The following is a 12,485-nucleotide window of genomic DNA, read 5'->3' on the forward strand; positions in this document are numbered from 1 at the left end:
CCTGGATGCTACACTTTTGGACCAGCTGTGATGGTGAGGAGTACTGGGCGACTGTGGCTCAGTGGTAGAGTAGGGTCGATCAATTTTTACCCCACAAATTGAAATGTCTGTAAATACACATTAACATGAATCCAACATATTGCAGCAAATGGATACATGGAGGCGGAAGACGTTATCTTTCAGTCAGAACTGCACACAAAGAGGAGGACCCGCCCCTATCGCTGCTGTGCCAATCAAAAGTGATTTACTGAGAGCCTATTCAGTCCCCAGCTGACTAAGATCCCAGACATAAGGACGCACTTTGCAATATTATTTGAAAAGAAGATACCGTTGTAAAAATTGTTTGCAAGATAACAGGTATGTTTATGCATGGCAGTGGCACTAATAAGCCATCACACATTTTCATTTCCATATTCATGCATCCTCAAATTTGACCTTCATTTAGCTACACACCTGTTCAGTTGTGTGACTGCATCTTGGACAGACAGACGTAACACCTGGGAAAGTACTCAACACCCCTTCCATGGTAGTAACTGCTACAGTGGGTGTCTCCAGGAACACATTTTGCACTGATGACTTACACGATAAAAACAATAAAGTGCGCTCTCGCAGCTGGTAATGACCATTTGAACAATTATGCATGTGAGTGGTTTCTGATGTGCCTGGTTCAGGTGAGGGACAGATCATGAACACGGTTGAAGGGTCTATAACAACACTAGGCGCTCTGTGAGACTGCACTGTAGCACTGCTGCTCTTTGAGCTAAATACTAACACCGGGTGATGATCAGGTCACCTTAACCTGAGTGACTTACTCCCACTACTATGCCTGAACATATCGGTAGCCTTCCAACCAAACCTTCTCCCCAGGTTCTCATCTTTTCTTTCCTCTTTGCTCCTGAAGGACAAGAGCCAGTGCAGGTCTTTGCACATTGGTCTTTGTAAATGTGAACATTTCAGACATTTGAACAAACAACTAACGCTGTCCATTTTCTTGTAAGGACAGTCTCATTGAAGTTGTTTGGTATGTGACACTTCAGCAGCGAGCCACCGTTCCTCCGCCTCACCTCCTTCCGCTCTAAGTCTGATGGAAAGGTCAGTGGGATAATTAGGGCCGTCTGAGGTTGGCTCATGCCCCCCACCCCCTCTGCCGCATTTTCCAGTCTGCCCTGCTCTGTCCTTCAGCTACTGCCCATCACTCAGGTTGGCTTAGTTTGGATCAAGCCTGACCGGATTCACAGGGGGGAGAAGGGGAGGGTGGGGGGGTGGGGCATTTCATTTTAGCGGGCCGCTAACCTAATTAGCCCTGCTACCCCACCGCACATATCTGCAATCTAATAAGTAATTAGCATCCAGCACGGCCTCTGCTCTGCATGTGGGAAGCGAAAGAGACAAAGAGAGAGAGAGAGAGAGAGAGAGAGAGAGAGAGAGAGAGAGAGAGAGAGAGCGAGAGAGAGAGAGAGAGAGAGAGAGAGAGAGCGCCTCTGGCTATTTCTCTTGCCACCCTTTCCTTCCTTCACCACATCTCTCATTTCTCCCCGTGCCTCTCTCTCTCTATTGGTCGTCATGCCCCTCGTCTCCCTCTCTCTCGCTACGTGTCTCTTACTCTCTCCCTTTTGTTCCCAGAAGGAGAGCAAGGAAAGCGAGGGCGAGCAGGAGAAGGAGTTGGGGGAGGTTGTGTTCATTTATTCTTCTGGGAAGACAAAAGGGGGCAAACATTGTACGATATCAGGAGCAACAGAGTGAAATTGAAATAAATATTCCTTTCTGTAAAGGACACTGAAATCAATCTCGCTTGACTGAGGTTTTGGTGACCAACGATATATTTCTTGAAAGGTTAGGATTCAGAGCATTAAAATAGCCGCAAACAACTACTATCTATGTAAAGATACCGTGAAGTAAAGTCTCTCTGAGCACAGAATGAAGTCACTCTCTCTGTGAGCTTTGCTTGCATAGCGTGCCCGGCTGGTTAGCTCACGGCCGCTGCTCTGCACTCTCCTCATACGGCAGTTACAATAATAACTTTTTTATTACTAAAGCCGTTGTCATGGAGGCGTAGCGCCCACCATCCGCTTCCCCCTCAGGTAAACACTGGTCGCTCTATCAGCACCTTTTTTCGTTGTTTGCGCTGTTAGCATCTTTAGCTACTACCCGCAGGCTCGGCTATCTTCGTGTTGAGAGCCAAATGGAGACAATAGATAATCTGTGAATTAGGTAACGAGCAGCTTTGAGTGTTGGACTGTTCCTTTGAATGTAAGGAGTAGAGACTGCTGTTCGTCATTGTAGTCACAGGAACGTCCTCACAAATACAGCAGAACCATAGCTGTGTGAAACACGGTTTGTGTTCGTGGCAGGTGAGTGAGTGAGTGAGAGAGTGAGCGAGATAGAAAGGGACTTAGTAGCAGTTGAACAAATACATAACAGTCCCCTTTATACTGCAAGATGAAATAATGCAATTTCTGTCTCGAAAAGGCTGCAGCATGGCTGTTTTGAGGAGTTATTTTTCAAATCCACCACAATTATTGACTCGAATGGAGGAGAGCGGAAAGGCATCTGGCAGATGAACCTTCACCGCATCCTTATAACAACACACACTATCCCGGCTTATTTTCAATCCATGCAGAGGAAAGAGTAGGCCTATCATCTCAATTAGCAGTACCTGCTCTCGGCCCATAGAACTCATAAACACAGAAAGCAACACTTAAGCTGCGCCCCCAGATGCCCTCATTCACTTTAGTGCACAAAAAGGATATAAAGCACAGCAAGGTCTCAGTGGTTTGTATCATGTAGTGTGGAGCATCCCCGCGAAGGACAGGAGAACCATCATAGAAAATATTTGGCTTTATGCAGCCCAAGCTCAGTTTTTACCACAAGATTGAAAATCCTAATTCATAGCGACTCGGGTCCTATTTTCTTAGTTTCATCAATTCTTTCAGTTGTGATAGACAACAAAGTAATTGATGAGATTTGGGATAACGGTGACATCGCTATGACAACGTCTGATGGTCAGCAGATCAGACAGATTGTAAACTAACCAGATTATCCAACCCATTTTATTTGGAGGTCCAACTGAAAGTGGTTTGTTTGTTTTTTGCCATGTTTCCAGATATTAGTGAAATATCTAATGCTAAGTATTACTGAGCTTAGGAAAAGTCTACTGATGTATATGAACATTTTAATTGAATGGTTGATTTTGTGACACCTGTAGTAACTGTATTTGAACACTAATAAGCATAGCAATATGCTCTCCAGAATAAAAATGAATGATGGCCATATCACATACCACAATAAGAAGTAATAAGTTAAAATTGTCCTTAAATCCAGGCCTTTTTTGTAATAATGTTTACGTGTCTAGCTTCCTGAGTTTCTTTCAAAAAATGAGTTGATATAGAAAATTGTAATTGATTCTCTTGTCAGCAGCTATAACAGACATATGACTGTTTCTTTGAAAATTCAAATTCAAACTCCTTGTTGCCGGCGACAGAAAATGACATGCAAAACTCAAATTAACGTAATTCACACTATCAACGTAATTCCAACGGATTCTGAACGCTAAGAAGTGTAGCTTTCCAGTGGTATTTCCAGTGGTACATGACGGTAATGGTGCAGTAAAAAAAAACAGTGGCGAGCTTGCCTGTGGGGGAGGGGTGGAAGTAAGCAAAGCAGGAGAGCAGCAGGGGAAAGCCTTTGAGTGGAATTTCAGTGGTGTTTTCTTTGTAAATAATATGTTGGTGTTGTAAATAATAGTATTAGTATTGTTTCTGAGAGTTCTGCCACTGGCTGGCCCACCTAAACCCCCCAATCAAGGCCACTTTCCTGTCCCCACAAACACAAACAAGGACAAAGAACAGACAGAAGGCCAGCCTGGGTAGGAAACAGTGTACTCTCTTCCACAAAAGCACAGCCTGGATGTGTGAGGCATGCAAGGCTGGGTTCTGTTTTGAGCTGGACAGGAACTTTCAGGCAGATAAACAAATCTCTAGAACGCCTGGACATGGACACTGAACGCTTTGGGCAAACACAACTGTTTGAGAAGATGTAAAATAAGTTACATAAGTTAAAGTTTCAAATATGTTTCTTTACTTTTTTGTTTTTACACAGTTTTAAGCCTTTATAATGTGTAATAATGGCAAACACTTGCCAGATTTTGAAAGTAAGATTTCCCCTGAAATAAGGAGCAAAAATAATTTAGCCAGATATTGATAAAAAAAAGACAAAAACGGTCATATTTACATAAGTGTTAATTTATGGGACATTATTTTGAGTACGACCCACATAAACTACCACCATACAAAACCGGTATGAAGCTGTCGTCCTGCTTGTTCAACACATTCTCATTCTCATCTCGTCAGATGCTTCGTCAATGGCCCTTGACGTCAATGATCCACGCTCTAGGCATCCCTCTTCTGTTAGTTTACGACTTGCGGGGATAGCGATTGATTTTGGGCTATACAAAATAAATTGAATTGTATTGAATTGAATGACTACTACGTCACATGCTGTTACCGTCGCTAAAGGAGGCCTCCGTGCAGCGGGGCATTGATATTTGAGGAGTTGGTCATAGGAGAATGGGTTGGTTTCCCACTAAGAAAATGTGTCAGTGCTCCAGACCAGCAGCATCTTCATCACATTTGCAGTCTGGATTGGCACATCTCAGGGACTGCACCCTGATTGCAACATTAATTTGTTTCGGATGCGTGCTACAGGCTTCAAATGGGCAGCCTGTTTATGTTGCCTTTAAGGAACTAGAAAACTAAATAGTTGCACTGCTAAATTCAGGCCAGCAATCTTTTAGTTACATATGACAGGAGGGACATTTTGTCAACTGAAAAGACATAGGAAAGCAAAGGTAGGACTCTGTGCATGAAGAGTGCATCTATTCTATAACGGTCTGTAACAACTATACTTAAAGAGCATTCATGGAACAAGAAAATGGAAAAGGCCTCTGATATTTTCAAGAAAATGTCACAAGGAGAGGGATCAGTGAGAAAAGAGACAGCAGCAGAGTTATGGAGGTGCATAGGGGAAACAGGAAAAACATGGAGGAAGTTTCCTCTTTTTCACATGAAGTCTTTTATTTCTGCTCTGAGGATCGAGGAGGGATCATGAGACATGAGCGAGGATGCACAGGAGCAGTGTTCTAACGGCCGACACGTCGTTAAAACACACACTGTTCATCAGTTATTTAATTGGATGCTGCAGCTGATCAGACTGATCTGATCGTTCTCAACCTCACTGGAGTTTCATGCCAGAGTGAAGATAGATCCCAGTTTAAACTCAAGTTTGTTTTATATCGGATTCACCATCTGGTTAAATTATATGTTCACTATTGGTCTGAACAACAAAAGACCCACAAACATCTTTCTTCATTTATTAGAAAGAATTGTCTTTTCTTGATCAGTTAATTCCCTCAATAACTTTGATTATGGATTAAATAAAAGTCAGAGAGAGCTGGAGAGATTACATAATTTATGTTAATTTTCATTCAGTCACGTTAGGCTGAGTGTCGTTTTTGATGATATGTCATTTCAGTTTCGCCTGAAACATTGAGCCTAATGAACTAATTCCAGTGTTCAAGAGAAACCATAATCATAATGGTTACTTCACGTGACACTACAAAGTAAAGGACGTCTCATTTCCCAAAAAACATATTTCCTCGTTTCCTGTCTGCTGGAAAAGATGAAGATGGAAGTGAGAGGGTGCAATTAAGGAACTTGGGATGCACCCTCTGTAGTCTCCGTGGCTTCCTCTATGTTTCTGAACTCCTGTAAATGGAGCTTTCTAATGACTCGACCCCCGTGTACTGTACTTTACGGCACACTGGTTACATAAGCTGCAGTACCCGGGCCTGATTAGGGGCTTCCACTTCTGCTTGCTTCCCCAATGTAGTTTCAAGAGCCGAGACCAAACATCTTATCCTCAACACAGTCAGACATCCGCAGCCGCACACAGAGCAACGTCCTTTTATCCAACACCCTGTCCTCGCAGCAACATCTCATACATCAACCATCACTCGTGTGGCCCACCTCGCATTTCACATCATTTAAATCAATTCTGCAGTGGCTTTGTTTCCCTTCCATTTTCTGTGATGTGAAATCCGTCGACAAAGTGCTTTACTCATAGTCAAAGTGCCCAAAGAATGAGGGTTGTGTGATCAGAAATTCAGGCCTCCTGTCTATCTGCCGTGGCCCTGAGCCCCTTGTCCCCATGAATTCACTTCCCTGTCAGGCCCTGCGGCTCATCAGCCCCTTTGATTGTCCAACTTCAGGGAGATCTTACATTTTTCACCCTTCGCTGCTACAAAAGGCTACAAAAGGCTTCAAAAGCGCACGCCACAGCCACTGTTCCTGCTGACGATGTCTGCTCTGATCAAATAGATGCCCAAATGTTTGGGCTTTGGGTTGAAACGTGTATGAGAGAGTAAAAAATAAATAAAAAATGAGGTACTCAAACTCGGCTGGCGGTGAAACTTGCCGTGACTGTTGAGGCAGATGTTTAGAGAAGATGAAAAGCATTCAGCTGAAGTACCATCCTAGTTTAATATCAGAGAATGGAAAAAAGCAGAATAGCGTTCCAAGTCTTAAAGAATAAGCTATTTTCTCTGACAAAAACACAGCAGACATGACATCATACTCTAACAAGTCAAATATTTCTCAGCGGCTGCTGAATTGAAAACCCCCGCTTGGTAAAAAAAAAACAAGATCATGAAAAGAAGTTGTCTCGCATCCGATGATTACAGATGCACTGGTACGGTTGCCCATGAAAAAGCACATCACAAAGCATCGGAGCATCGGAGCACAGGGCAGAGATACCAGCCCAATTTATGCTCTGCAAGCAACGTTGTCAGGCAGCACTATCTCTCACACTCAGCTGTGACAACCCGTCATCTGTGACACACAAACTGCTACTCTTTTTGGGGACTGGGGAGGATATGAGGGCAATCCTCATCCAGCCAGTCATCTTATCTAGCCAGGATGACAGGTACTGCAGCAGCACAACCCGCTGCGGGGAGATGGGCCGGAGAAAGAGTGGACAACCTGCTGCAATTCTCCAACAGTGATGTGTTTCGTGATGCGTGTACTGTTTGTAGGATCACACCTACTATTATGAATATTAGATCATCACAGATTAGAAGTCCATGTTGCTTTGCATCTTTGCAGCAAAACAACTTCAATGTATATTATTTACTCTGGTTGATAACATGAGACAGGGTCCATTGGAGTGAGAGACAATACACTGTTCTGTATAGGAACTGTGGTTCCAATGGTCGTGTCCTCCCTGTCAAATATTGCATACTGTTTATGTACACCTACTCATCAATATGATGCTCATCATCATATTGTCTTTCAGTATGCCACAACACCCCGCCTCCTCTTGTGCATTAACACAATAGCAGCAGAAAGGAGCTTGACAGTATGATTGAAAGTATGCTATGTTTTCCCATATTACATGAATCTATTGTTAATTAATGCTTTATTCTTGGCTGCCTTGTTGGTCTCATATTACATAACTTCCTCTCCGACATCACTCACTTTTAATGTTATCAGCTGATTGAATGGCAGCTGTGTTGAGATATGTCCAGCAATGGACACATAGATCTTTAGGTATTCACCGCCAATGCATAACAATTGCAACTTCTTTATGGAAATTGCACAAATTATTATTTTCCTTATATAATCTGCAGTAATTTTACATGTTAAAGTAACATTTTCATCAAACAAACCAAACTCTTACAGAAGCCGGTCCAGAGTAGAAAAGTCAGTATTCTGTCCTGTGACTGTGATGTCAGTACATTGTCAGAATACAGCTGTGGTGCGAGGTAAGCCTGCTTACGCCTGCTAGTAGTTGCAGAAGGCATCTATTCACATGGTTGATCACCAATAACAACACAAGAAGACATGTATTTTACCAGGTTTTCTTATGCAACTTTTACGTACTTATCTAATACCACGTCCATAAGTTACATAAAAAGCGTACTTATTTTATCCCGAACCCCAAAATCTAAAATCTAATTCACAATGTGGTATGTGCAGTTTGGCACGTCTGAAGCTTTAGAATGGTGGTAATAACTGCTGATAACGTAGATTCAATCAGCTGATAAGATTCAAAATTATCAATGTATACTATAATACCTACTATTCTCATACTACATGTACTAAAACTGCTCCATTAATACCGATACTACTACTGTTATTCATACGACTCTCACATACATAGCACCTGGTACAATGTAAAACAGTCAGTGAATTCATTTATGGACTGCATTCATCACAAGATTTATATGTGATTTCTTTCTCTCCAAAGTGTCCTAACACATGACTAAAGCAAGTAGTCTTGAGTAATGGCTCTCTTGTGTGCAAGGTGCTGTATTTCATTGGGTCTCATTCAGTGATAGCTGCATTTTTTATTTAACTGGTGAATCCTGCAGGGAAGGAGGACCACGTTAAGCAGCAGTGACTTGCAGTGAATAATTCAGAGCAATATGCGCAGCTCAGCATGCATTGGAACTGTCATAGTAAACACACAAACACCTCACAGGGGGCTGACAGAATATCAAAAATCTTGCTTTTTGCATTAAGTAGCTCCAGTTAGTCCTTCACAATTAAAATCTGTATTTTATTGATATAATTATATTATTTTATGGATATTATTTTTCACGGGTTACCAACACTATGGTCTATGTGTGTGATATAAAGCAGTGGACAGTCTTGAAGATGGCATTAGAGTGTAGTGGCTTGGTGTAATATGATCCTTCGTTCCATCACTATGCAGACCTGCTAACGGTAAAAGAGTCAATGGAGAGATGCTGGTATGGATCTATAGAACACACACACACACACACACACACACACACACACACACACACACACGCACGCACGTATGTGTTGGTGAGAACTGACGAAGTGTATTCATTCCGCGTTGTGAGTTTCTCTACTTCAAGGTCCTGACCCTGAAGCTTATGGTTTGGATATGCAGACAGTGTCTGAGACTCATGCATTGGATCAGTAAACATGAATACATCCTCAATTGTTTATACTTCCTCATCCATGATTACATGGATAACATCTACTAATGCTGGATGAGAACAGCCTGGCTAGATACAATATGTATGATGATACGTTTTAACCAGAAAGAACTTTTTACAAATGTTGACCATAAGAAGATCATCTTGGACCAGTTTGTACCCATAAGTAGCATTGTTTTCCATGCTGTACCAGTTTAGGTCAGAACACACGTTTAAGACCAGTGGTGACCGTTAAATGATCCGTATAGAAGTTTCAACAACTCAATGATATTTTCTCCAGAGTTAAGGCCAATGTTGGACAGTCCAGCAGACCAGAGTGAGAATATTATAACTGTCCTCATAGGGCTTCACTAGCATGCTGATCTGGGAGGAAATTGGCTGCCGCCTGTAGAAGGTTTTTAAGCAGTTTAAGAAATGCAGTGAGTGCAGCTTGAGGTGTGCGCCCACCTTAAGCTTGGCCCTGCATTTGAATGCATTCACTATTCCAAGCAAGCTGAAAGCCTGCAGGCTTCAGATTAGCGAGGTGCAACTGTATTTTTAATGCTTTGAAAACTCCATATAGTGCAGTTTGGATTACAGCCCAGGTGTGGCATGCAGAATTAGAACAGGCCCTCTCAGTATGGTGGGGTTGCGGCAGTTCACAGCAATAATTAATACAAAACAAACAATAACTAAAACTCTCACTGCTGATAATGATAACGAGAGCTACTAAGTTGATGAGGTTGACTTTGTTTACGACATTTATGACCGTACAGTGGTCCATTAAACGTTCACGCACTTCAGTGGCTTCTTTCTCCTTCAGTTAACTGAAGCACATAAGCGCATATACAAACAGACTGAAAGGCTCATGAAAGATACATTAACACACACTACAGGACGAAGGTGTGGAGAGCCACTGTGATTTATCCCACTGCACACGAAGCCCAGAGGCTGGGGGAGGTAAACAACCGCAGGCTGCATCGCATAAGAGAGGGAATAGTATATTGTTCTCTGCTGAGACAGATATGACCTTTTCTCATTTTAAGGAAGGAGCTGCGAGCAAGTCTTCCTCGTTAGTCTACAATAATAAGCAGAAGGTCACTGTTCCAGAGCGAGAAAGTTTACTGCAAATGACTGGATGCAAGCACTTCAGGAATCCCATTTTCAAGGGGAAAAACTCAGCGTTGGGATTCCTTTCCTCTTTACGTAGAACAAGACGCTGGAGGCAAAGTGCAGCATGGAAATCCATCATATTCAGTTTCAAGACCTGGTTTCACCCCCTTATTCCGTATGGTGTCTACTTAGGGAAATGACAAGTATGAACCCAAACTGTCTGGTGAAGGAGATGTTGTCACGCTACTATGAATGAATGTTCCAACATCTCATCTTTTACCTTGCTGGTTTAGCGCCATGTATCTCCACATGTATGTTATAGCCCAAAGACAGAACTCACCGAGGACATTTTTATTTCAAGTGTATTCTATCTAAGAAGCAATTAGTGTTATTGTGCAGCAGACCAAGAGAAGCGTTCGGGTTGAAAGCCCATTGTCTGAAAAGCGCTGACACATCACTATGTTTGTAGTTTACACAATGTAGCCTGTTAGTTCCATTTTTCAGGTCAAGCAGACTAATTTCCCTCTCAGGAAGACCAATGAGCAATTTCTACACTGCTCACTTCATCTTGTTCTGCATTAACTTTCATTCAGGTGAAACTGCAATAAGTCGCTTTCCCCTTACACTACAGTTTTAGTCTTCCGGCTGTTTCCAAGGTGTGTTCTTTGAAAAAAGTTCTCTATTTAAGTGAAAACCAAATTCTCTGATGGAGACGTTTCTCATGGAGCTGCTTGGTTTCTGAATTGATACTTTTGGTTTACTAACAGTTTCTTTTAGAACAATACGATTCTCTGGTCTCTCTGGAGCATACAGACAAGAATAGATTGTTCCCAGCCTGAAATTATTTGAATAAGTGATACATTCAGCTGTGCTAATAAAATAAATAAAGAATGAGTTTGGTTAAACGATAGGCACCAATCGTGCTAATTAAAGGTGAGTTTATTTTGCATTATAATGTAATTTGAAATGAAGAAATACATGTTGTTAGCTTTCTTTCAAGGCTATGTGAGAAAAAGGTTTTAATTTCACTAATTATAAGTCAGTTTTCAAAAACTATAATGAAGGTAAATCTCATATTGTACAGTTGGGAGACTTGTGAGAGCCAGATTTGAAAAAGGATGGTCAGATATGACCTTTTGTCCCGAGTATGGGTCATTCTCCAAAAACCCTGGATCTGATGACATCATCAGGGTTATTTTCTCAAACTTTTGAAAGCTGAGCCACAGAAGACTGTTTCACAGGCTAAGGAGCACTGCTCATGATGAGTACACTCATCCTAATGTGTCAGATTAATTGAGTGATGCTCCTCTAAATGAAGCCTTGATGGTGTCACCATTCCTTAAGTGCTACGCATCCTCGGTCCTTTGCCAGATGAAATTCATTTCATTCCTCTCTCCTTTTTTTAGACACAACATTGTGTACATTCACATGGGTAGAGCTGAGGTTATGGCAGTATTCACTTTTTGGCCTATAGGAGGCAGAAGCACTGCAAAACAAGCTTTGAGACAAACAGCGATTCTATTGTTACCATCCAGTATGAAGTTGTTAGAAAACTGTTGCAGACATGTGAAAGCCAAGTCGTGTTTTTGCCCTAGATTATTTGAACCAAGCCAGGAATGAATCCAGTTAAATAGATGATGTCCTTTTTCTAAAATATGCAGGCGATGTATAAACTAAGCTGCTTAGTGGACAAAATAAATCATCCCAAAATCCAAATGATTTAAACAGTGGCTGCAAAATGCCAGTGAGATTTGTAGCTATAGATTTATTGTAATGGCCTCTGTCCAACAACAGAAAAGACAAGCATTCCAAACCAACTGGGTGCTAGTCGCTCAAATTTCCCTCAATCTCTGCTCTCATACACACACACACACACACACACACACACACACACACACACACACACACACACGCACACACACACACACACACACACACACACACACACACACAGTTGTGTTCATTTAGAAGCACATTGCATTTACTTACATACATGTCCTTTAGACAGAGGTGTCAAAAGTATTCACATTCATTACTCAAGTAGAAGTATAGATACTAGGATTTAAAAATACTTCTGTAAAAGTTGAAGTATCAACTCAAGCTTTTTACTTAAGTAAAAGTGTAAAAGTACTGGTTTAAAAACTACTTAAAAGTATAAAAGTAATGTAAGGGGAATGTTTTTTTTCCATTAAGGACAAACTCTTAAGCCGCGTCTCAGGGGCCTATCGTGCACTACCCCACCTCCCCCAAAACAATCATTTTTATAAAGGCCATAATGTTTTAAAATGTTATGTTGAAAAATATGGGATGCACTAGACTACCCGTTTCCGCTGCATATATGCCCATTTAAAATGATCACATTTTATTACAA

At 41.7% G+C, this 12,485-nt stretch overlaps 1 protein-coding gene across 1 annotated transcript in view; it reads right to left on the reverse strand.

Moving 5' to 3' along the window:
* LOC306736344 (receptor-type tyrosine-protein phosphatase gamma-like) overlaps positions 1-12,485 on the reverse strand; it is a gene marked incomplete at both ends in the record, with an annotated part of 390,476 nt that overhangs the window by 224,431 nt on the left and 153,560 nt on the right. The window lies entirely within an intron of this gene.

The sequence above is a fragment of the Taurulus bubalis genome, assembly GCF_910589615.1.
Source record: "Taurulus bubalis genome assembly, chromosome: 5".
Taxonomy (NCBI): Eukaryota; Metazoa; Chordata; class Actinopteri; order Perciformes; family Cottidae; genus Taurulus; species Taurulus bubalis.